We start from the raw sequence: 25,611 nt of genomic DNA, 5'->3' as shown, positions 1-25,611 counted from the left end.
GCAGTCTCCTTCCGAGGTAATCTTGGAGCCCAAGAAGAGAAAATCTGTCACCGCTTCCACTTCTTGTCCCTTGATGCTCCAGGACTTGATAGGGCAAGACGTCATGATCTTTGTCTTTTTGATGTTCAGTTCAAGCCCAAACTTCTCACTCTCTTCTTGTACGCGCATCAGAAGTCTCTTGACTTCCACTTCACTTTCTGCCATTAAAGTGGTATCATCCGCATATCTAAGGTTGTTGATACGTTTTCCAGCAATCTTCATTCCAGCTGAAGACTCGTCCAGACCGGCCTTCCTCATGATGCACTCTGCATCATATAGGTTAAATAGGCAGGGCGACAGTATGCAGCCTTGCCTCACTCCTTTCTCAATCGGAAACCAATTAGTAAGACCATGCCCAGTTCTGACTGTGGCCTCTTGTCCTTCATACAGCTTCCTGAGGAGACAGATGAGGTGAATTGGAACTCCCATCTCTTAGAGCTTGCCACAATCTGCTGTGATCTACGCAGTCAAATGCTTTCGCATAATCAATGAAGCAGAAGTAGATGGGTTTCTGGAACTCTCTTGCTTTTTCCATGATCCAGCTAAGGTTGGCAATCTGGTTTCTAGTTCCTCGGTCCTTGCGAAACCCAGCTTGCATGACCGGAAGCTCGCAATCCACATACTGCTGCAACCTACCGTGGAGGATTTTCAACATCACCTTGCTAGCATGCGAAATAAGCGCGATCGTGTGGTAGTTGGAACAATCTTTGGCACTGCCTTTCTTTGGAATGGGGATGTAAACTGACCTCCTCCAATCCTGTGGCCACTGCAGGGTTGTCCAAATCTGCTGACATAATGTATGCAGAATGTTAACAGAGTCATGGTTGAGGTTTTGAAGCAACACAGCTGGAATGCCATCAATTCCGCTAGCTTTGTTCTTAGCAAGGCTGGCTAAGGCCCATTCAACTTCTCTTCAGGATGCCCGGCTCGAGATCAGTAATCACAACCGTCTTATGTTGGGTTTGCACATACGGGTCCTTCTTGTACAGTTCTTCTGTGTATTCCTGCCACCTCTTCTTTATCTCTGAGGCTTCAGTGAGGTCCTTGCCTCATTTGTCCTTTATCACCCCCGCTTATAGCACAGAAGCTTCCTTTGATATCTTTGATTGTCTTATACAGAGCTCTTGTGTTCCTAAATTGGCTGTTATCCTCAACTGCTTGGCACTGTATGTTCAGGAAGGCATTCTTATCTCTCCTTGCTATTTTCTGAAAATCCGCATTGAGAATCTTGTATTGGGTAAAAAATTGCGCAAAAAAACACAAAGGACAAAGAAGAACACATAAGACATGTGACAAGCGCTAACTACCAACTCTTTATTCAAGCCGAAGACACAGCTTATAAATGAAAAAATCGAGCATGCGCAGGAGGGGGCAGATAAAACAGTAGCAGTCAACACAAAAACATGTCAAGAAAGGCACATTCCGCCGAGTACATGTGTACAGACGTATCGCTAACACAACGATCGGATAGCTTATCGATATGATATGCCTCTAATAGAAGTCTAGCCTTATAATTCCCACTTCTGCCCAGAATCGTCGTCTTCCCAAATCCTGCCCTACACTTACAAGAGGCAATGTGCCGCACAAGGTTGGCGTTTTCATCTTTAACTTCAACGTTTCGAGCATGCTCCCTCAACCGGTCATTGACACAGCGGCCAGTTTGTCCAACATATGAGGCACCACAAGAGAGGGGGATTCGGTAAACCACTCCCACTGCACAGTTCACATAGGGTGACACGTGTTTTTTGCTGCAACCCCCGCCGGCACACCCAGTGATGCGTGGGCAAAGCTTAGAAAGCTTGTTGGGTGCTGTAAACACCAGGGGCACGTTGTGCCTGCCCGCAACTTTTCTAAGGTTGTGTGACAAACGGTGAACATAGGGCACCGCAACCGGCTTGGAAGGAAGGGGTTCAGCTCTTCTTCGGGTGCCCTTCTCTTTTTGCAGGATGGCCTCAGCTACAGCTGATATGACCGGTTTTGGGTAACCTGCTGCTACTAGCCTCAAAACCTGATCATTTAGGCTAGCTTGCATTTTGTGAGGACAAGACTTTTGAAGCGCCGACTCCAGGCAAAGTGAGGCTATGGCTCTTTTAACCACTTTAGAATGCGCCGAATCATAACTTAATAAATCTTTCCTGGATCGGGGGGAGTACATCCAGCAAAGATGGTCATCGCAGAACATCAGCTTGAGGTCTAAAAAACGCAAAGTATTATTATCGGGAAGTTCGTAGGTGAACACTAACCCTTGTCCAAGTTGATTAAAATAAGATAAAACTAGATTAATAGCATGGTCGGGGGATGTAAAGGTCCCCCTTTCTAAAAGAATTAAAAAGTCATCGACATATCTAAAAACTTTAAAAACAGGCCCCCCTTGAACAGACTGTGCAAGTAGGCGGTCAATTGAAGATAAAAAAATGTCACATAAAATGGGCGCCACGCAAGAGCCAATACAAATGCCTTTTCGCTGCAGAAAAAACTGATTGTCATGAGAGATAAAAGTAACCTGTAAATAACGTTCTAGTAATGTTAAAAAATTATCAAGAGAAATCCCAGCTGAGTTCTGGAAAGCCACCGCCCCCGAAGCTTCAATGCAGTCTCTCACAGAAATTAACAATTCGGCATGCGGCACTGAGTAGAAGATTTGTTTTACTCAGTGCCGCATGCCGAATTGTTAATTTCTGTGAGAGACTGCATTGAAGCTTCGGGGGCGGTGGCTTTCCAGAACTCAGCTGGGATTTCTCTTGATAATTTTTTAACATTACTAGAACGTTATTTACAGGTTACTTTTATCTCTCATGACAATCAGTTTTTTCTGCAGCGAAAAGGCATTTGTATTGGCTCTTGCGTGGCGCCCATTTTATGTGACATTTTTTTATCTTCAATTGACCGCCTACTTGCACAGTCTGTTCAAGGGGGGCCTGTTTTTAAAGTTTTTAGATATGTCGATGACTTTTTAATTCTTTTAGAAAGGGGGACCTTTACATCCCCCGACCATGCTATTAATCTAGTTTTATCTTATTTTAATCAACTTGGACAAGGGTTAGTGTTCACCTACGAACTTCCCGATAATAATACTTTGCGTTTTTTAGACCTCAAGCTGATGTTCTGCGATGACCATCTTTGCTGGATGTACTCCCCCCGATCCAGGAAAGATTTATTAAGTTATGATTCGGCGCATTCTAAAGTGGTTAAAAGAGCCATAGCCTCACTTTGCCTGGAGTCGGCGCTTCAAAAGTCTTGTCCTCACAAAATGCAAGCTAGCCTAAATGATCAGGTTTTGAGGCTAGTAGCAGCAGGTTACCCAAAACCGGTCATATCAGCTGTAGCTGAGGCCATCCTGCAAAAAGAGAAGGGCACCCGAAGAAGAGCTGAACCCCTTCCTTCCAAGCCGGTTGCGGTGCCCTATGTTCACCGTTTGTCACACAACCTTAGAAAAGTTGCGGGCAGGCACAACGTGCCCCTGGTGTTTACAGCACCCAACAAGCTTTCTAAGCTTTGCCCACGCATCACTGGGTGTGCCGGCGGGGGTTGCAGCAAAAAACACGTGTCACCCTATGTGAACTGTGCAGTGGGAGTGGTTTACCGAATCCCCCTCTCTTGTGGTGCCTCATATGTTGGACAAACTGGCCGCTGTGTCAATGACCGGTTGAGGGAGCATGCTCGAAACGTTGAAGTTAAAGATGAAAACGCCAACCTTGTGCGGCACATTGCCTCTTGTAAGTGTAGGGCAGGATTTGGGAAGACGACGATTCTGGGCAGAAGTGGGAATTATAAGGCTAGACTTCTATTAGAGGCATATCATATCGATAAGCTATCCGATCGTTGTGTTAGCGATACGTCTGTACACATGTACTCGGCGGAATGTGCCTTTCTTGACATGTTTTTGTGTTGACTGCTACTGTTTTATCTGCCCCCTCCTGCGCATGCTCGATTTTTTCATTTATAAGCTGTGTCTTCGGCTTGAATAAAGAGTTGGTAGTTAGCGCTTGTCACATGTCTTATGTGTTCTTCTTTGTCCTTTGTGTTTTTTTGCGCAATTTTTTACCCAATGGATCACCAACTAGCCCGGCAATACGCTCTTCTCAGAATCTTGTATCTTTCTCTTTCCCCCATAACTTTTGCCATCCTCCTTTCCTCAGCTATTTGCAAAGCCTCTTCAGATAACCAGTTTGCTTTCTTGCATTTCTTTTGCTTTGGAACTACCTTAGTTGCAACTTCTTGTATTATATCACGAACATCAGTCCACATCTCTTCAGGCTCTCTGTCTTCTAGATCTAATTCTTGAAATCGATTCCTCACTTCCACAGCATATTCTAATGGAATTTGATCCAGATCATACCTGAAAGGCCTTCTAGTTTTCTGCGTTTTTCTCAATCGAAGCTTAATTTTGACAACAAGAAGCTGATGATCGGTGCCACAATCGGCCCCAGGCCAGCGCAATAAAGAACTTACTTAAATCATTCTTTGCTCAAGAAGCACCAAAATATTTCTGCAGGCGAAAGGAAATAAGTTACCGGCAAAACGAGGCGACGCATTGAAAAGCGCGGTGATGTGGGCGTACCCGGCTGCCCGTGACCGGCGCAGCATCAACGCTTGTATGGAATGGGTAAGGAAAGGGGAAGCGTACACGCCAAGGTATATGTTCTATGGTAGCGAAGGCTCCATAGACGCCCATACGTACAAAACATGGCGGCTCATGGGCTCCAGGGACCAATGAAAATTGGGGGCCATGACGTCAATTGACGTCACCCATACGTTCACTTTGGCGCGAATTGCAAACAAGTTTTCGTTTTTTTTTTAAACCGCCGCGTTGCATTGACGAGCCTGCATTTTTTGAAGGTTGTTGCCTTTCAGCGCGCCAACCTTTGCCATCTAAAAGAACTCGAGTTTCTGTTGTTTACGCCCTTGTTTATAAGCAGTTGCTCCAGCACAATGAAAGTGGTTGGCAAAGGTGGCGACATAGAAAGGCAGCAACACTTCCAAATAGAGACCACGCATGCAAATTCATAATACAAATACTGCTGCAAGTCATGAAAGTGCTTTGCCCATTTACTTTGTCCCTCAGCACAGTAAGGTGCGGTCCAGAAACACTGGTGCAACGGGGAAGTCGTGCCCAGTTCGCAACAGAGTGCACCAAGTGAACAATTATGGTTTTCATGTCCATGGTTTATTGCATCAACCAATAAAATACAGCAACAAATCACAACAATAAAAATGCATGTCGCTGACAGCACAAACAGTAGCGCTGTTTAAGCGCGCTAATCATCTCAATGATCACAGCCGAGGCATGGCAAAGGCTTGAAGTGCCTGCCACAAAACATCACCAGATAAGAAACATGCATGTACAGAAAACAAAGCTATGACAGCTGCAGTTGAAATAAAAATGTCATGAATTAGTAGGTGCATCAAAACATACGTGCAGCATAGAGCACTGGGATCACTCTTCACATTTAAATTCTTCGGCAGGAAGCATACAGCAGTTTTCAAGGCAACTTCATGATTGCACCAGTCCAGACAGCTTTAGAATCAACAAACGTGCTTAACACAGGAGCATTAGAGCATACATTGAGTCTGGGTGCAACCTCCAGATCTGCTCAACGTTGAAAGTCAGCCGGGAAGGGGTAAGACACCCACGGTTGAGTCCACGCTGTCGCAACGTACCACAGAGCAACGCTTTCTCACTTTGTGCGGGCTCATCTTGCGATAAAACGCTAAGCGCAATAAAATGCTGCAAAAAGACATCGCACTGCCCGCACGACGAAGGGGACGAAACCAAAAAAAACACGGCTGCAGGGGCATATTAAATCTCATCAAACGGCGACAGAGCAGCGACCAGCAAGGACGTCGAAATCTTCGCAAACGGGACATTTTCAGACTTCCGAACTAAATTACGCTTTCCTGGGAGCACCAAGGCCCGCACCACAGCAGAAGAGCAGCAGACAGCGATAAGAAATCTTTGCGCGCTTCGTCAGTTTCGTTATCTCCATTGCCTTGGTTACCTTTGGCAGCGCTCCTGACCGATGCAACATCAAGGGGGTGGGGCAACAAGAGTGCTGAAAGATTTTTTTTTTTAATTTAAGAATGTATTTATAAAATACCTTACCTCATTCACAAGTGAAGCATTCAAAATGTCTATTCTTTTTATGGTGATTGATACTTTTTAATTTGTAGTATAATTTCTTAATCTGAGTGGTTGGCCCCCCGACCTGTGGCTATGCTGCGCTACCGCTGAACCGCTTTTGGGCCCAGCCTTCGCCACCATTCTACTTCCGCCATGGTCGAGTGACGAACAAAGAATGCTCGTCGCATTCGTCCAAGCTCAATTTAGCGGCTGCTCAGAACGATCTAGATAACGTCGCAAACTGCCACTAGCACAACCTGCAACATTGTAGAAAAATGCGCGAGTGATCGGAATCATTGAGACAGATCTCGGTGCATCGTTCGCGCGACAAAGATAATGATAACACATCGTATCACAACAACGAGCATGAACAAACACGGGATACAGAACTGATAAGTGCGCCAGAATCACAATGATAAGCCCGCCTGCCAGCGGTTGTCGAACAGGAACAAATAAAGATTTAAACAGTTCGCCGCATTACTCCCCCTTAAAAAAACATCGCCCCCATGTTTCAAAATAAGCAGACATGAATTAACATAAACTTTGCAAAGCTAACATGAATATCCTTTAGCGCGCATAATATGGCTTAAGGCGTACAATATGCGCAATTTCTGGATGCCTTCGGCGCCGCTGCGATGCGGCCGCGCCGTCGGGAACGACCTCGTAGTTCAATTGTCCTAGTCGGCGAAGCACCTTGTAAGGGCCGAAGTATCGGCGTAAAAGCTTTTTGCTCAATCCGCGGCGGAGAATCGGCGTCCAAACCCACACTTGATCTCCCGGCTTGTACTCAGCATCGCGTCGTCGTAACGTTGGGCGTCGGTTCGTTGCTGATCTTTAATGCGCATTTGGGCGAGTCTTCGGGCTTCCTCTGCACGTTGAAGGTAGGCGGCGACGTCCAGGTTCTCCTCGTCGGTTACGTGTGGCAGCATTGCGTCAAGCGTCGTCGTGGGCTCCCTGCCGTATACAAGGCAGAACGGGGTCGACCTGGTTGTCTCCTGGACGGCAGATTATAAGCGAAGATGACGTAGGGTAGAATGGCGTCCCGTGTCTTATGTTCGGCGTCGACATACATTGCAATCATATCCCCAATAGTTTTGTTGAGACGCTCCGTAAGTCCATTTGTCTGGAAATTGTACGCAGTAGTTCGTCGATGGCTTCTGTGACTATTCCAGAATGGCTTGCGTCAGCCCTGTCTGCGATGAGCACTGCGGGGGCGCCGTGTCGCAAAATAACTTGTTCAACAAAAAACTTCTTCCGCAGTACCATTGGGCAGTGCTTTTGCTTCGGCATAGCGGATAAGGTAGTCGGTGGCCACGATGATCCACTTGTTACCCGAAGATGATGGAAAGGGGCTCAAAACGATCTAGATAACGTCGCAAACTGCTACTAGCACAACCTGCAACATTGTAGAAACATACGCGAGTGATCGGAATCTTCGAGACAGATCTCGGTGCATCGTTCGTGACAAAGAAAATGATAACGCGTCGTATCGCAACAACGAGCATGAATGAACACTGGGTACAGAATTGATAAGCGCGCCAGAATCACAATGACAAGGCCGCATGCTAGCCGCTGTCGAACAGGAACAGATAAAGATTGAAACAATTCGCGGCAATAACACGATGGTCGCATTGTGTCGCAGCCACAGGAGTGAGACAAATTAATCCGCTTTTTTCGGCTAATACGATAACGTCTACAACACCGATACGTGGCGGAGGGGACCTCTTTCAGCGCCTTTCGGGCCACAGCACACGGGAGCCTTTGCTTTTCTCCTTCATATAAACGCTAAATGCAACGGCGTCCACGTGCTGTGCTATATACATAGGGACACATATTATATATACATCTTTAGTCATGGGGGGCGCTTGGTTTGACCCTGGTATGATTTCAACACCATTTAGTGCGAGCCGGACGAAGCATTGTTTTACATGTAGTAGCGGAGGTTTCATTCTAAAATAAAATTGATGCGAAATTCAGCGCACCTCAAAAGCGCAACAGGAAATATTATTTTATTTTAACTTTTTTTCGACGCTTAGCCGCTGTATAGTTAGCTATGTGCCAATGAAAATAACATTTATTTTTCCCCATCCTGCTCTAATTGTCACACACTCATTATAAACAGTTTGCTCAGGCCTTTACATCCAGTGAAGCCGGTCATATCTGACGACAAAATCGATAGACGTACTACTCTGTGAATTTTCTGCTTTTATTATGTGCTTGAACAGGAAAGAAAACTCAGTATTAAAGAAGTGGAGTAAAAAGGAACGACACCCGAAGGTGTTGCTTTTTTCTGAACTCGTTTGAACCTGTTCGGGCAGGGTCGAACCGATTCAAACCGTAATTGAATGTCTCCGGAACTGAAACCAAATCCGAAAACGAAAGGCGTGAACCCGAAAAAAAATGCTGGTAGGCACTTTGCAAACCATCGAACTGAGTAATCACTAAGAAGACTTGAAAATCTGCCTGCAAGGAACGATGCGGTAAAATTTCGCAATCTTAAAGGGAAATGCAGCATGTCATTAGAATCCACAGTGGCAGCATGACTTGATATATGGTAAGGCTCTCCGTCACTCATGACGAGAGAAGCAGGTAAATTGCTGATGCTGCATAATGCGAGAACTGATGACACCAAGACACCCAACCTTTTTTTGAGTACGTATGGATGCACCGACGGCAAAATTGATGATGTGGTAGAACCGTGGTGCTTCAGCCACCTCTATTCTTGTGTGGGGAACTTTTTTCTTTTTCGCAAGCTTGTACAGCGCTGATGTTAGGGAGATAGGACGCCAGTTCTCAAAGTGCGTAGGTTGCTTCCCTGTTTTTCAATGGAGATGAAAGTGGCCGATTTTTAGGTTGCAGATACGACAGTATCTAACCGTACTCTGATGGTTAGACGCCAAATCTGTTGTAGTATAAATAAGTTCATGTATTACAAGGCTACTAATATTCTTCTAAACCACATATGGGCTGGACTTCGGAGATATAGGTGATGCCATTTGATTATTTCCATCTGTTGCTTCACGAAACTCTGGTATAGATTATAGATCGAGAAAGGACTCGTAATGCTGTAGGAGTTGGCTGCTATGGCATTCATTTATATGTGCTGATTGCCTGCATTTAAGAAGCTGTCCCTGATGTATGCAAAACATCACGCCTTGGAAACCTTCCGCGCTGCTTCTTTAGGGAGATCATCCGGTGATAACTTAGCTCGAAGGAGGCGGTGGCCGTTGAATCTTGGCGACGGTGACATTACTCTAGTGCACTTCGCGCGAATCGGAGACCTCTCAGCGCCGAATATACACACGCCTTTTGTGTTCCCAACATTCATTTCAACAATGATGAACCAGAGGCGCCTATTAACACGGGCCGCAGCAGAGGCAGTGACAAAGACAACCCCGTATATCTTTGTTTGCCGGTACAAGAGCCGCAGACCAACATCTTCGGCTGAAGGAAAGCAGGTGCTTGACCGTCCGGAATAACTGTGTTCTTGGGTGAAACAGGCTTGTTTTTAGCCCCTTTGCCGCGCGCTGAGAATAAAAAGGAAGAATACATTCTCCCCAGAGCATCATAGTCTGTTTTCCGGAACACTGCTGTTTCCGGAGCAGTGCTGGAAAAAGTGTTTCTCCGTAGCCGTGGTTGATAACGGCTTCTATCAGCGATGGACTACGGAGGAGGCAGAAAATCGCCATCGTCACGAGAAAGGTTGACCCTCGCCACCGAAATATCTGAGGGGAGGATCCATTGAGCCTCCAGCTCTGGGCGGCTCAAAATCTTCGTGTGCTGGTAGCTTGTTTAATTTTGCCGCATCAGGGATATTTCAGAGCTATGGAGCTCGAGACCGCGAAGCGTACAAATCGAGCTGGACTGCAGGTTGGATACGTAGGCTTTGAGTCAGGCACTTCCGCCATTCTTTTGCTTATAAATTTTAACTTTACTCGTTCATCATGTAATTGTGTAGAACCAACCTGTAGAGAACTCCCTCGCATCCCTTCGGCTCTCTTTGATTCCATCAAATTTTGTGGTGATCTGGAACATATACGAGCCTGAAACGTTCAGGCAACATCAGAGTCCCCATCTCTAGCAACGGAAATTCCGCAAGAAATAATTATTCAGGAACTTCGTAGAGAAATTCTCAATTCATAAACGATATTGTCCAGTAATAAATCGCGTTAGAGCTGTGCTCGGGCTCTGGCCTGCCCAAAAGCCCTCATTCTGTCCGGCCTGATGGCAGCTGTCGGTTAACCATGAAGTTCTCGGCCTCGAGCTCGGGTACACACCAGGCCAGGATATTATTTTATCAGTGCAGCGCATACGACGAGGACGCGAGGAGATACGGGCACAGCGCTGAACTTAACTTACAACTGACGTTTATTGGGGCTCTGCCTTCGTTTAAATACAATCGCGAGATGTCTTAAAAAGAAAAGAAGACACACACATTGAAAACAACATGAAAGGCATGACAAGAACTCGGCACGTGGCAAGAAATGTACATGGAAGGCTCAGAGCATTTATTATCGATGGTTAAAGGGACAGAACACAAGAATATAGGTGTCAATTTTTTTTCGCCGCAGTGGAAAGATTGATGTCTAAAATGTTCGATTCCATAACTTTTTTATTAAAAACGCTGTAGAAAATTTTTACCTGAAATTTTTCGATCAATGCGTGCGCCAGTTTTTATGTAGTCCGATGCTGGAAACCATCAGCAGCGACTGCGATGACGACTGGTGGTGAACAAAAAAGACGTACTATCGAAAACGAATACCACTTTCACTCGCCAGACAGTAATCAGGCATTTTTTGCGTAAAGTAACGTCCTTTTCTGTTTCACACTCAAAACTGTTACGGCACAATAACTAACGCACGCCCTCGTCGAAGGAAGTTTGAGTGGTCACTGTCATTGCTTCATTCATGAAATAGCAAACACTGTGGCGCCATCTAGGGGCAAAACCTGGAAGCATACCTCTAGTGGTGCGAAAGCAGGGGTGGTTTTTATTTAAGGGCGCACTGGAGAGAGCGTAAAATATAATAAATTATGGCAAGCACTCCTAGAAGAAAAAAGAACAATGTGCAATAACGAAAATCGGCGATATTTTGCGGACATGTAGTCACGTGGGGGGCTACACTGAAAGTACTAGGGCTTCTCCGCTAGATAGTGCCTCGGTTGTATTTATGCGATTTTCAATGGCAAATTAAAATTGTAAAGCCTCTTTTTTTGATATTGTAGTGCTCGATCGGTACTATATAAGGCAAGATCTTTTCATCTGCCCCATAATCTCATGACATATTTTGGCCAGTGTTCTGTCCCATTAAGAAAGTGTATTTCTTTTTCGGACAGAACAACTGACGCGGGGCTTGTGCATTGGTTTCGGTGTTTGTGAATTTGGCAGGCTTCTATGAGTTCTCTAGGAATCTAAACGCAACTATCGATGAAAACTTTGCACTGGCTAAAAATGTGTGTACAAGATTCCTTCTTTTCCTTCATTTTTTTCTTGAAGGTGAAACAAAGAGGCGTCTGTGTGCTGTGCGATGTCAGCGCACGTTAAAGATTCTCAATGGTCAAAATTACTCCGTAGTCCTCAAATACGGCTCCTCTGTCTCTCTTTCCACTTTCACTCCCACCTTGCTCCCTTCCCTTACAGCGCGAGTCAGGTGTCCACAGAAGCAAGTGTGACAGATACTGCGCCTTTCCCTTCCTGTGAACCAATTGCTATTATTTTTTTTTTCTTTTGTAAAGTCCCTGTAGTGAATGTGATGATGACCGGCTACAGGGGTGTTCACTTTGTTTTTTTTTTTGTTTTTTTTGTTCTTTTAATTAGTCGTTGAGACATCTACCGGTTTGCCGTAGGAAAGAAGGCTGTATACTACACTGATAGTACATTCTTGAAATCGTTCACTATGCTTCTTGGTGCAGCTGCCTTGCTTGTGTCAGAGTTTACCGACTGACAGTGGTAAGAGAGTTTAAGAAACTCAGAAAAAAAAACATTCACATTGGCACCTGAGCCCATCCTTCTTGAGATTGTGCGAGATCTTAAGCACGGGTTAACGTGAGCTGTCGTTTTTCTTCTTATTTCCTTTCAACGGCTCCAATGTTGACTTAACTCAAGGTATCTTTTAACAGCTTCTCTGAAACAAAAGTGAACAGGACAGTTGGGTATCCTGCCGCTTCTAAGCGCTCTACATGATTTCGCAAGCTGCCTTCTGCCCGATTGAAGCGGCCGTAGGAAAGTTTGCTGGATGGGTGCTGCAAAATGGTGGAGGTTTGAACTAGTTGAGGTGGTATAGCGTTGGATAAACAGCATGCGGGAGCCACAAGACGCAAGCTGGAGAGACACGAAAGAGCTGTGGATGGCTGCTCGGCGTTTACGTCAAAGCTGCAAACATGATAAGCTGGGAAGACGAGAAAAGGAGGGGAACGCTCAAGAAAACGGAAGGCAAAGCAGCCAAGACAGGGTAATAAAAAAAGATCCGATGAAAAAAAGAAGCAGGGAAGTACTCAACATTTCTGCGGAACACCCCTCTACATGTGGCACAATTCCACACAAAGTCAGCCCCGAACACGTCGGCCAAGCAGGAACGGCGTTCCGGCTGAGGTCGTATCCTACGCAAAGACTAAACGAGCGAAAAAAAAAACAAAAAACGCTGCATGGAAATTGGCGGTAGATGGAGAAGAACATATCGAAATAGAAGAGGAAGAATTAATGAGGTGGTAGCTTAAAAAGAGAGCCAAAAAGAAGCCCGAAAAAAAAAATATAGATTTCCCCGCTCCAATAAAAAAACGAGAACAAAAAAAAAAAACACGAAGCGGGAGAAAGCAACAGATAAAAATTCGAGAAGCTAACGAGGACTGAAAACGTGCGAATAAAAAGCGGCTATGAATTACGGGGGCAATTGTGGCAAAGTACTTAGGCAGGTGTCATTTTAAAATCTTCAGCCATCTTTCTGGTAAGTCATTTGCCGCTTTTCTCGACGATTAAGCTCTTAGCACGGCAGATTCACACTGATTGCTCTTTCCATATTGAGTAGAGGTACTCACGCAAGCGCGCACGAAATGGACCGACGTTTAATATTATAGTAGCGACTATTTGGTGGCTGGGAGTTGGGGAGACGCGAAGTCCGGGGAAAATAAAACGAAGTTGGGGACCCCTCAAGCGAGAGCGGAATTGGCGGCAGAACGTGGACGGAAAGGGTGGAAAAACAAAATGAAATAAGCCGAGCAGAAGGACAAAGAAGTGAAGAAAAAGGCACAAAAAAAAGCAGCGAAAAGATTTTTCGAAACTTTAAAGCAGTATAGCGGTGAGCAAATGCGCAATTAAAAGCGCTAGATGCCCGCTGATAACTGCCTTTAGATCACACTGATGCTCATATTTGCAATCGTGGACAGTGACCCTTTTGGCAAATATAAACCACCAGTTAGGTTAAATAATGTTTTACAGTAATCAACTGCATCAACAAGCACACCTCTGTACACTCACCGTGGTCCTGCAGTGGACACGCCTTCTTCTGTTGGGGAGACTATAATTGGCGCGATATAATATAACGGCATCATTGATGAGTTGCCCGATTTCTTCTTTTTTTTTCGCATTCTGTTAAGAATTATGAATGCCGGAGATAGCAGTGTGGTCTCCTTTTGGAAAGAAGCCTTGTGACTAATCCGGGCATCATTGTCGGCTTTCTGCTCGATGGGACGACAGCGACCCAATGTTGCCATTGCTTTGCTTCGTAGAGCTTGTTTGGGCGCTTAACACATTTCATCTGGCTAGTACAAATGTGTGCTTCAGCAGACTGAAAAGCAGAAATCTATGTGTGGCCAAAAAGTGCCGCGGGCACAAATAAAGAAAATACGCCCCAGCAGCTTCACACAGTCTGTGTAGCGCGGCCGGGCGGCATCTCATATATCTGCTCTTGCCGCCGCAAGGTGCTCGCGCATCGAGGCCAGAGCTTATACCACGCTTCACAAGTTTCGAATGCATCAAACCAATAATGTCTAACATGTCCAAGCATCCAACGTATCAGGATACGTTTGTCTCGAGGCGGACCAGGCCGGGCCTGGCTCACCAATTCTAAGAGCACCCTACTTTTGTGAAAACTCGAATACGGCAATGATGCGCTAAGCGTCTGTAATGAAGAGCGACAAGAGATGTCTACAGTCCACCAAGCGCGATAAGAGTTCTGAGCCGACCTCGATCTCTCTTCCTCTAAGCGCACTCGTTATGAACTGATCTTTGCTCGGCGTCAGTGACAGAACAGAGAGGCCGCTTGTGGGCTGTTTGGTTTATGACCTTCCCGTCTCTCGCTTCGATCACACCAGCGCTTGATATTTAGGTACCAGTGTCGAGATTCGCGCTTTGCTGTCGCCTCTCACGCGTCTCTGTGCTGAGTTGCTGCTGGCCTCGACATAGCCTCGGTAGTAGCGGGGCATATCACCTATAGTCATAGGAACCATGGTGCTTGAGTTGCCTCTTTGTTCTAGGCCTAGGCATGCATGGCCGTGAAGATGCCTTGCTGACGCCGTAAAAGTGCAGCCTTTATCAAAAGTTTACATCCCGAAGGGTTTCCTTTAAGCCGTATAATATCACTTCTGTAATAATCGTGGAAGTTTTAGCCATTGGAGAGGGTAGGACGAAAACTCTTCTTGCCTTAAGCAAGTATGGAAACCTGGGAATGCATTACGAGCCACATAGTATCGCTCAGAAGTAGACTCCCTGGGCTGTAAATTTTTGATAAAGGCTGTACATGTGAAAGGCACGTACTTACATCGTGAGTACCAAGCTCACAGAGGACTTGGTCACAGAATCAGCCATTGCTTATGTTAGACTTCTAAACTTGCCAGCGGAGTTTTGGAGGAGCAAGAAAGCCGTATACCCAACACCTGCTCTTCTTGGGAAGAAATTTTTCTCCCTGACTTCTTGGAAAGAAGTCAGCCGTTAGAGTAGGAAAATAAACTTCAACGCTGTTTGATTCATAATGTACGATAGCGGCTCAGGGTTATAATAAACACTGTGTAATTATTACTTAGGCATTCACGAAGAATACAGCCGCTTACTTGCAACACGCTGTAGTGAAGAGCTCCGGAAAATTTCGACCACCTTAACGTGCACTGACATCGCACAGCACACGGGCGTCTTGCTTTTCGCCCCCAGAGAAAAGCGGCCGCTGCGACCGAAATTCGATCCCGCATCCTTGGGTTCAGCAGTCGAGTGCCGTAACCAGACATGGGCATCCTCACGAGGGTGAACCCTCATGAGGGCGTCCTCACCCTCACCTCGTGAGGATCTGAGTCGGTGAGGTGAGGGCGAGGGAGGATCGGCGCTGAAAAATTTTTGAGGACGAGGGTGAGGGAGGGCAGAGGCGGTGAGGGGAGGGTGAGGGAGGGAAAGATACAGAGTTTGAGGGGCGAGGGCAAATGTTCAACGAAAGGCATAGTTTCTGCAGTACGAAAAAACGCGGCAACCCGAAAGGCAAGAGTGACAACACACGTTCCCCTCCACTATGCATGTGTTGTATAGAAAACAGATGTAATGGAACGGGACACGGGCGCTGCAGCTATAGAGGAAGCAGGAACGAAAGCCACAAAATTGCCCCGGCGCTCGTGGTGAAGAAAAGTCTAAAAACGACCCTAGGAAGCTACAGGGAGTCACCGAGAGCGATGTCGCTGCTTCCAGTCTCACAGAACACGACGGGACCGGCAAAGTACACAGGACAACCGTTTCTAACTGCTAACGTTCTTGCCATTTAGGGAAAAACACGCTCAGAAAAAAAAAAGCGCGTCCGAAATAGAGGGGACGCGCAGAGAAACGAACACAAAAAAGCGAGGTGGGGTGATCTTATCTGCTGGGACCCTGCCACATGTTTTTATTTTTTTTTCTCCCGTCCAGATAGCTTGCATGAGTAGCCGACGCATGAGAAGCATTTCTTGACAGTGTTACTTGACTGTGGTTTTACATAAAGCTTTCATAAGCTGTGTAAATTACAATTCGCAGCAAAACCAAAGGAAAATGAACAGCAGTGAATTTGTGCTGATAATAGCTGCGATAAAATAAACCGAAGTTCAATATCAGTTGCAATCTTTGTCATGTGTTTGAAGTATTTTCTCATTTCTTTTACCGTTTTTCGCTTTGTTGTAAATTAGCAAAATTGGTTTGGCGCGCAAGGGTGCTTGCAGTTTTTAGATACATGTGTTTCTGTTTGCAAAATCAAAGCGTGCTGGAGGTATCAGCCTCGCTATAAAAAATGAGGTATTTTAAGCCACCAGTTAGCTCATTCCAAGGTTCCTAAGAAGAGCATTGCTAAAAACTACCTGCATGCCGCTCTTTACAAAGCCTGCCTACATGAAATGACATGTATAGCGTGGATGTCTGGTTCCAAACACTGACCAGTGCAGGATTTCCCTTTGAGGTGGTCACCTCTGTTCTAAAGAACCTTGCCAGGGATGCTAGGGATGTAGAGCAACACCGCTGCGCTGAAGAAGCGCAAGGTACAAGATCCGTTGTCATTCCATATTACTATCAAATCTCCCACCGCTTAAAAAACGTGGCTCAGAAAGGTGACGTCCTGGTAGTCATCACTGCACCAGAAAAACTGGCTGGCTCGTGCAATATGGTGCAAGGAAAGCACAAACAGCTAAGGATCCAGTATCAAACACTTAGACAGGTTCATCCCGAGGGAGATTGCCGTCGTTTACCATATACCGATGTCCCGTGTCAGGAACTACACAGAACAAATTGGATGTTGCAGAAACGCCCCACTTCAGAGCTCCACGCATGAGTAGACGCACTGGCGGGGTGGTGGGGACCTGGCCGTCTATGTCGTCAGTGTCATGGTTCTGTTCCAAAGGCGTGCGCCTCTTTCCGTGAAACGACAATCTTGAAGAAGTTTGCGTTCAAACTGAGCAGAAAAGAATACGAAGCATACTACATTAAGATAGAATTCACCACTTGTGTTAGCAAAAAGCCTCCGATAACTTAAGGAGTCGTACGTACGGCAACGTGCCAGTGTTTTTATTTTGCCATTACTTCATTTGCCAAGATCAGCTTCACTGTAGGGGTAGACCACGTTTATGTCGGCTTTCAACAGCTTCTTATCCAAAGCATGGCTTCCTGTGCTTGGTATGTCACGATATAAAGCGAAAAAGTGATGTAAGTTCAATGCTGCCGAATAAGGCAATCGTTGAACTTGAATTTTTAACTGACGCAAAGCAGGGTTTTGATTCGAGGAAAGCTACAAAACATAGATTCACATTCGGTTAGAGAGGTCCGTACTGAGTGTTTTTGACCTATGAGATGAGAGGGTGACGTCGAAGTCCAACCCTCCAGGACGCTTAAACCTCGAGTAAGACCCGCTGCCCCAAAGCCACGCAGGCACATTTGTTGGGTTTGATTAAATCGGGCTGTAATTGTAGCTTCGGACTTTATGAGAACGTTTTAATAAGTGTCCCTACATTTTCTTAACATAAAGATGACCAGCTGAGATGAAATACCTTTATGCATGCCGCTAAGGCTAGAGTCGCGCCAGAGAGCACCTGTCTCGCATACTGTTAAAACGTCTGCCAGGTCTGAAGAAGAGGAAGACTCTTCGAGGGTTTGCGTGATACCTGCTCTCGAACGCGCAGCATTACCTCAGCTTCAGCGCCCCACATTCACTCTAAGACTGACTCAATATTAATAAAGCAGACAGCTGAGATAAAAGTAAACCCGATTCCGCGTAGTCATGGTATGTCCTAGGATCTCCAGCTGGCAGGTTGAAACTATGACCGCACTGATTTTTGTACACCTGATTGTGCTTAGCCATTTCTGTGGAAGGAAAGAGGCCTCCTCTCTTCCGCGGATTTCCCGTGTTGTTGTGCAAGCAGTTGATCGCTTCTCATGTGAAGCAGTGGAATGATCAGCGAGATGTCTGCTACTTTTTCTGTCTTGTGCCAAACACACGCATACACCAAGTGTGTGTTGCTAAGCAAACTAAAAACGAAGCAACGAACGCCACTACTCGTACTAGGCCGCAGGAAGACGTTACATTCGGCGGGCTACAGTGTTCTACAAGGCTGTAAGCAGGAACATTGTTAGCCGGGGCGCACCTCAGCCTGCACGCCAGAGAGCTTTGGTTGGCGGCTCTTCGTTTGAAGACCGCTTGGGAGGGCGACAGATAACACACAAAACAATCAGCGTGCGCCTGGCTTTGCACCTTGTGGCAATGCGCCGACGACAGGCGCTAGACTCCCCCCACAGCGAAGGCAGCTGTCATTAGGAAAGCTGTTCAAAAAAGAAAAAAATATCCGAGCGGTGGGCAGACCACGCACGCTAGCCCACGGCTGGGCTAAAGAGGCGGCTGTGGCTGGTCTTATCAGATCTCCCTGAGGCACCGGGTGGAGACGTGAATGGACGTGACAGCATTGCTCTCGGAAGGAAACACACGCGTCCACCACCGTGCGTTCCTTTCCCGCTCTCTCTGTCCAAAGAAAGGGTCTTTCTTCAGCCCAATCTCTCCCCCCCCTCCCCCCTCAAAAAAAAAAGAAAGAAAGAAACAGCGAGCGGCAGGAACGGCTGGGGAAGCCCTTCAGTTTGTGTTGCTGTGTCCTTTCGGTTGGACCACTCAAGTTGCTCACGCTTGTTGAAACAACACTTTGGTGCGCTGTTGCAAATTCTATATGCTCAAGGACGTCCTTGTAATATGTGCGCGAATAAGTTTGAATTGTGGCAGTGTCCTCGGATATTATTGGGAAATGCGCGGTCCAAGTGAAAGATGTGTACAACGCCATGCAGGTTCCAGGTGAGTTTCATTATTTTGCCGCTCTTGCCTTCACAGTGCAGACAATCCGTTTTCCGGCTTTTGCATATGCGGGTTCTGTCCGGAATGAAGCAGATCAGCTAGAAGATGTGAACTTAGACGAACTGATGCAGAGTGCTGACTCCCGCTAGTTGGCGCATATGTGTTGCTCTTCCGTTCCCGTTTTATAAGCACTGCTTCTTTCATAAGTAATCCTAGATTTAAGAGCACTATTCAGGAAGCATAATAAAACCTTATGCATGAAATTCTGGCCTGTTCACTTTGCACATCGTACTGCTCTAGTTAGGCGCTGTCTCGCCTGTTCCCGTATAACTTTAATAAAAAGTGAAAAAAAAAACGATTTTACGCAACACTGAGGCGGCGTTCGTGAACACCAGAAGTGCAACAGAGTTACGTGTTTCACTTTGCGTTTTCGGTTTATTCTTGGGGGAAGGCGGGATGCGATCGGGGCACATCATCGGTGGTACCTGCGACGCCGTGTCTTAACAATCGCATTTTTACGCGGCGTTTCCCAAATGACACTACATGTACATGACTGAAATTGTCGAGCATGGCGCCGGGCTCGCATGCCATGTCCCTCCATCACCCCCCCCCCTTCCCCCTGCGAAGCGATCGAGGTTCATGAACCCCTGACTTCCTCGAAATTTACGCTTCTGTGTGATAGCGTTTTTCTGTTACTTGAATTAGATTACATTGTTCTGTTGTCTAATATGCCGTATACGCCTCATGCCTTCCGTCTGCGGCTGGTTAGAAGTTAGAACCTCCTCCTTCCTCATGCGCGGTGTAAAAGCATTTTATCACTCTATCTCCTTCAAACACATGGAGTGTGAACCGGTGGGCATGTTTGCCCTGTAAATTACTGCCGTGGTTATTTTTCTTCCTCCTCGAAGTTTCGCCTTTGATTGGCATGCTTAGGGCACTGCCAGAATTGTTCTTTGCACTTTTCACAACCTGTGGTTTCCATGTGCAGTGCATATCTTAATCTCAGCAACTGTCGATCGGAACAATTAAGTACCAGAGGGCTCTTGCTAGTGATACGCTACAGCATGAACGCAGCCCCGTCATTTATTTAGGTCCATTGTTAGCTCGAGAAATTCGGATTGCTAAATGATCAACGCGGCTTGACACTGCCGAAAACAGACGCAGAGAAGAATAGTTTGCGCTTACTTTGACTCACTGTAACATTGCCACAGATCGAAAATAATGAAAAATAACAAATATAAAAACTGCTGGGCAAATGAGATGAGGGTGAGTGAAGACCAGCAATTTTTTTTAAGTGAGGATGAGGGCGAGGGAGGGCGAAGAAACTTTTTTAAGTGAGGGTGAGGGAGGGCTGCCGATTTGAAATTGAGGGCGAGGGAGGAAAGGCCAAAATGAGGGCATTTGCCCACCTCTGGCCGTAACTACTGAGCCACCCCGGCGGGGAATACGTCCACAGAGAAGAAAGTCGGGTAGGCGGATTGATATGCGCTCGGGTAAATCGATTAAAATAGGACTTCTCCTTATTATTCCCGCTGTTTGTAGTTTTAGCGAGCTACTTTTAACTGCTACGCGAAGCGGCCTCTTTTACATGTGAATGTTTCTTCCGCTCTATATTCACGATTCGTTCAGGGAAAGAGAGACGCATGCAGGCATGCTGACATGAGGAAAGAACATTTATTTTTTGCCAAGTAAATTATTTTTCGACGCAGGGCAAGCCTGGCTGCATACCGCACAAAACCTGTCATCTTACAGCGTATTTCGACTGCCAATTCATTTAAATTGTTATGCTTTTTTACACTGGTCGTGTGGCTGATGTATCCTTACGACTGATATCATTCGCTTCATGAGATGATTAACACTTAAACACGCAGCGCTTTCCTTATGCGCTGCAGCCAATATCGACGCCGTTCCTCCAGTGTGACTGCGATAGAGTTCAGCTAGATGAGTAGGTGTTTTCAGCATTATTTAATAGATGGCAGCACAAATGCGTAGAATAATTGCATCTACTGTTACCTCTCCTCAAGCGTAGGCGCTGTCGTGACGCTGGGACTAAGTCGACCCGGCCTTCACTTGGTAGCGTGCAGACTCGGGGTTGATGAAGGATTGAATCTTCGAAGTTGGTAAAATATATACAAGCAGGTTTAATGGCACTTTGAGAAAACTTATTTACATGATTATTTACATGAAAAAGAAGGGTACATCAGCAAAATGGCAAGCGTTAAGAGTTCATAGTGAGAAGCGTCTGGATGAGCCGTTTACCCAGGGCTCAGAGCCTCATTTCGTGCTCTGCAATGTCCTTAAAACCCCCTATGTCCAGCCCCTCTCTGAATATGCTGACCAACCAGTTCCAGGGCACGCCCCTCAGATATCGGCATCCAATCGAACACATCACTGCACTGATGGTCTGATGCACTGACTGGTCCGGCATTGTTTCGTTGGGCGTGGTCACTTGTTGGCGGGAAGAGCTTGGGAACGGCGAGGAGGTACATTTCTATTCTTCAGCAAAGATCCGGTAGGCTGGTTCCGGTAAGTGGATTTCCTTCTCAGAAACCCAAGTGCGCGTGCGCGCCACATACTGCTCCCAGCATTGTCCCTTTCCAGCAATTGCAAATCTTTCCTGCATTCCCGGGAAATCCTCTAATGGCCGTAATCACCTTGCTCCTTTTTTGTCCTGTACGTCAGCGGACGTGTCACTCTGTCGTCTCCTTTGGACAGTAGACATTCCTCACTGGACAATAGCGCTTCTCGACGTGAAGGGTGAACAATTGAAGGAAAGCACATCCGGCTATTTCCCGCAGGGGGACATTTCTTTGTATTTTTCTAGACGTTCCCCTGACAGGGCCAATTTGGCATTTGCAGGGTCTCGACAAAGCAAATCCGGCTTACACAAAAGGATTCATGGAAACAGGCTCACTTAGCGCCCTTGCACCAACACCACATATCCACAGCACTTATCCATGCCCACAGGCGAACAATAGAGCGCGCAAGTGCGGATGATGCACGGTCATAACAGCCTCCTCCCCCGCCAGAAGAGTCTCGGTGGGCAGCAGTCGCAGCTGCTGCATGAAGAGACGACTTAATGGCCTGCACATGAATGCTTGAAGCTCGCTGTTGCTTGTCGCGTTGTCTTGATTGTCGTAGGCCAAATTGCTTGAGCTGTCTGAAACTCAACCACATGTCCAAGCAAGCACTCGGCTCCCGTCTGAAGAGACCAGGTTAAAAGAAAACTGTCATCGTTGTTCGAGAAAAGCCCACACTCAAGACGCTCAGGACCCACGTATTCCTAGAAAACCAAACGTGCTGCTTTACATAGTCACACATATACAAGTGCACGAAAAAAAAACCTGATTATCAATTTGGATACATGGTGAGGAACACCTCGGACCGCTTAGAAACAGCGGCTAAGCGCGTCCGCATTCCCATTTAATTTACCCCTTTTTGTATCTTATTTCAAAATTGTACTGCTGTAAAATCAAGCTCCACCTAAGAAGGCGACTGTTCTTCGATGTCGCAGTTTGCAGCCAAGCCAGGGGACAATGGTCCGTCTCTACGGTGAATTTGGCCCCTCCAAGATAGCACTGCAATTTTTGAATGGCCCACATAATGCAAGTGCACTCTTTCTCTGACGCGCAATAAGCCCTTTCTCTAGAACTCAGTTTCCTGCTCAGGTAGAGCACGGGGTGCTCATTACCGTCGTCATCTCTCTGGCAGAGAACAGCACCTAGCCCTCGATCACTGGCATCACACTGGACCGTGAATTCTCGGTCATAGTCTGGAGCTCGCAATACCGGACGGCTAATCAGCACAGCCTTCAGGTTTACGAAGGAGGCTTCCTTTTGTTCGTCCCAGACTACATTTGTCGGCTCTGTCCTGCGGAGAGCGTCGGTCAGGGGGCTAGCCAAAGATGAATAGTTAGGGATGTAGTGATTGTAGTATCCCGTCAGCCCCAAGAATGCCCGAATTTCCGTCTTCGTGCTCGGCCGCGGGTAGTCTGCTACCGCAGAAATCTTAATCTCGCTGGGTTTCCTGAAACCTTGACCTACATTGTGACCCAAGTAGTTCATGGTCGCCCTTGCCAGGCAGGTATCTCATTCGCACTTGTTTTCATAGCACAGTCCCCTCAGGACGCGTTTGAGAACAGAATGCCATCTTTCTACGCTGTTGCTCTGCGGATGGTGGATAGAGCTGTGCACTACCTTAATGCCGCATCGCTCGAAAAATGAGGTGGTGAGGACACTTGTGAAAACGCTACCCTGATCATTTGGACCTCGGAAGGGAATCCAACTCGTGCAAACACTGGCAGCAGCGAATCCACTACACTCTCGGACGTCACCTCGCGCAGCGGAACAGCTTCTGGAAACTTTGTGGCTGGGCATAACATAGTGAGGATATAACGGTACCCTGACTCTGTCACAGGAAGGGGCCCAACTACATCTATTACTAACCGGTGAAACGGCTCGGTAATGATTGGCACTAACACCATCGGAGCTTTCCACTTATCTTGCGCCTTTCCAACCCGCTGGCACGTGTCGCATGACCGTACAAAATTTTCCGTGTCCTTAAAACATCCAGGCCAATAGTATTCTTGCAACAGTCTCTGCTTTGTTTTCCTTATTCCAAGGTGACATGACCACGAGCTGCCATGGGAAAGTCGCAGTAAGTCTTCGCGGTACTCTTGGGGAGCGACTAATTGGTCCCGCTCTACTCCGCGCTTATTCTTGAATAAGCGATACAGCACTCCCTTTCTCATTTCAAAAGAAATATTCTTTGCTGTCTTAGTGGCGCGGTGGCGCTCGCTTATCTCCTGTATCTTGGGATCATTGGCTTGCTCCATAGCTAAGTCCTCTCGGGTTCCACTTAAAAGTCTCGTGAGATTACTAGACAATGGCGGCAAGAGGTTACTCTCAAGAACGTCCTGATTCCGCGTCTCATCAAGCTCACTTTCAAGTTGACTTATCTGAGATGCCTCGCTCTCAAAGTTTTCTGACCTGCTATCTTCCGCATTTACCACTGTTTTAACTGCCGTTTCCTCCGCTGTGGATTTTTCTGGAATGAGCAGTGTAGCTAGTACTCGCGCCTTTGAACGTGTTAAGGCTTGCACAACTCTGTCTCCGAAAAGGATGCCCCTCTTTCGCAGTACCATGTCCGATTTGTTGGAAAACAAATACGGATAGCACTTAGGAAGCTTTCCTGAAACGGCAGCCTCGGTTGTTAATTCGCCGAAAGGGCCCTCGATGACCACGTTCGCGATTGGCAAGCACACACTCTGTTCCTCCACTACCTGGCGGATCCATGCACACTGTCCTGTATAGTCGGAAGGCGACACATACGCCGGATGGACAACATCCATCGTTGCAGCCGAATCGCGCAGTACCTTGCAAGGCTTCCCGTTGACTACTAGGTCATGCATGTAAGGTTCCAAAAGCTGCATATTTTCATCGCAGTCACTGACATACGAGAAAGCAATCTTTTCTTTCCGGCAGTTGACGGCAATGTGACCCTGCTCATTACACCTAAAGCATGTGAGCGGCTTCCTAGCCTCAAGCTTATTCTTTGTGTTCTGCGCGTTGGTCACTTCCCCACTTTTCTCACTGCCGTCCTTTCTAGGAAGTTAGCCTGAAGAAACCTTCCTTTCTTCGTTTCCAACTCTAGCAAAGTGCCTTTCCTGACGGTTATTCACACTCAACTTGGGATTGCGGGGCCTATCCACTGCTGGGTTGCTTAATTGTCGTCGCGAAGCATACTCCTCAATGAGTTCGGCAGCTTCAGTTGCCGACTTAATGTCGCCTCGGTCCTGTAACCAATTTCTTTCTTTTTCTGGGAGGCAGTTATAAAACTGCTCCAAAAGAATTCGCTCGACTACAGCGTCCCTATCACTGTAGGAATCTGTGCTCTTTAGCCATTCGCCCAAATTGACTCTTAAATTGTACAGGAATTCAGGGTAACTCTCGTCCCTGGACTTAGTAGCGTTCCGAAAACGTTGTCTGAACGCCTCGGCGCTAAGCCTATACTTTCTCAGAAGGCAAGCTTTGACCTTCTCGTAGTTGTCCGCGTCCTCCTTGCTTAGCCGCGCGGCAACCTCCGCTGCCTCGCAGGGCAGAACCGTCAATAATCTCTGAGACCAAGTGTCTCGCTGGAAGGACAGTTTTTCGCAGGTTCGCTCAAAGTTAGCCAGATACAGACAGATATCCCCTGATATCACATATGGCTGCATGTACTTTGACATCTTGAAATCTGTCTCCTTGTTGAGAAGAGGTACAGTTAGCTGGGGACAATTGCCCGACCTCTTGCTCAACTCTAGTTCTAATTTCCGGAGCTCAATTTCTAGCTCCAGCCTTCTTGCTTCTCTTTCAATTTCGATTTCACGCTCACGCCTCTTTTCCTCTTTTTCCCGCTCTTTCTGCTGTCTGAGCTGCTCCTTTTTTTGTCCTATGAGGTTCCATGCTTCACTGAGCTCCTCATCATCGGTTCCCAGGTCAGTGATTGCCTTTATAATCAAGGGTTTTCGTGCCAAACCACTTGTATCAATTCCCAATTCCTCACACAATAGCAACAGTTCCGGTTTCTGCAGCTTTTGTAGGTCCATGATCGCTCCGAGTGTCGGCTACTTCCAAAACAACTGTGCAAACTACCAAACCTAAAGGCGTTTCAACACTATTTACCAGTTCTAAAATCTAACCCTGTTCTAGA

General features: G+C 46.6%; 1 pseudogene; it reads left to right on the top strand.

Annotated features, from left to right (window-relative positions):
* The first annotated feature begins 3,289 nt into the window (after positions 1-3,289).
* LOC146184856 (uncharacterized) overlaps positions 3,290-25,611 on the top strand; it is a 42,719-nt pseudogene continuing 20,397 nt past the window's right edge.

The sequence above is a fragment of the Amblyomma maculatum genome, chromosome 7 (genome assembly GCF_055883805.1).
Source record: "Amblyomma maculatum isolate TAMU_Amacu chromosome 7, ASM5588380v1, whole genome shotgun sequence".
Lineage (NCBI taxonomy): Eukaryota > Metazoa > Arthropoda > Arachnida > Ixodida > Ixodidae > Amblyomma > Amblyomma maculatum.
The sequence above is the reverse complement of the archived record's forward strand: the minus strand, read 5'-3'. Positions and strand labels throughout refer to the sequence as shown.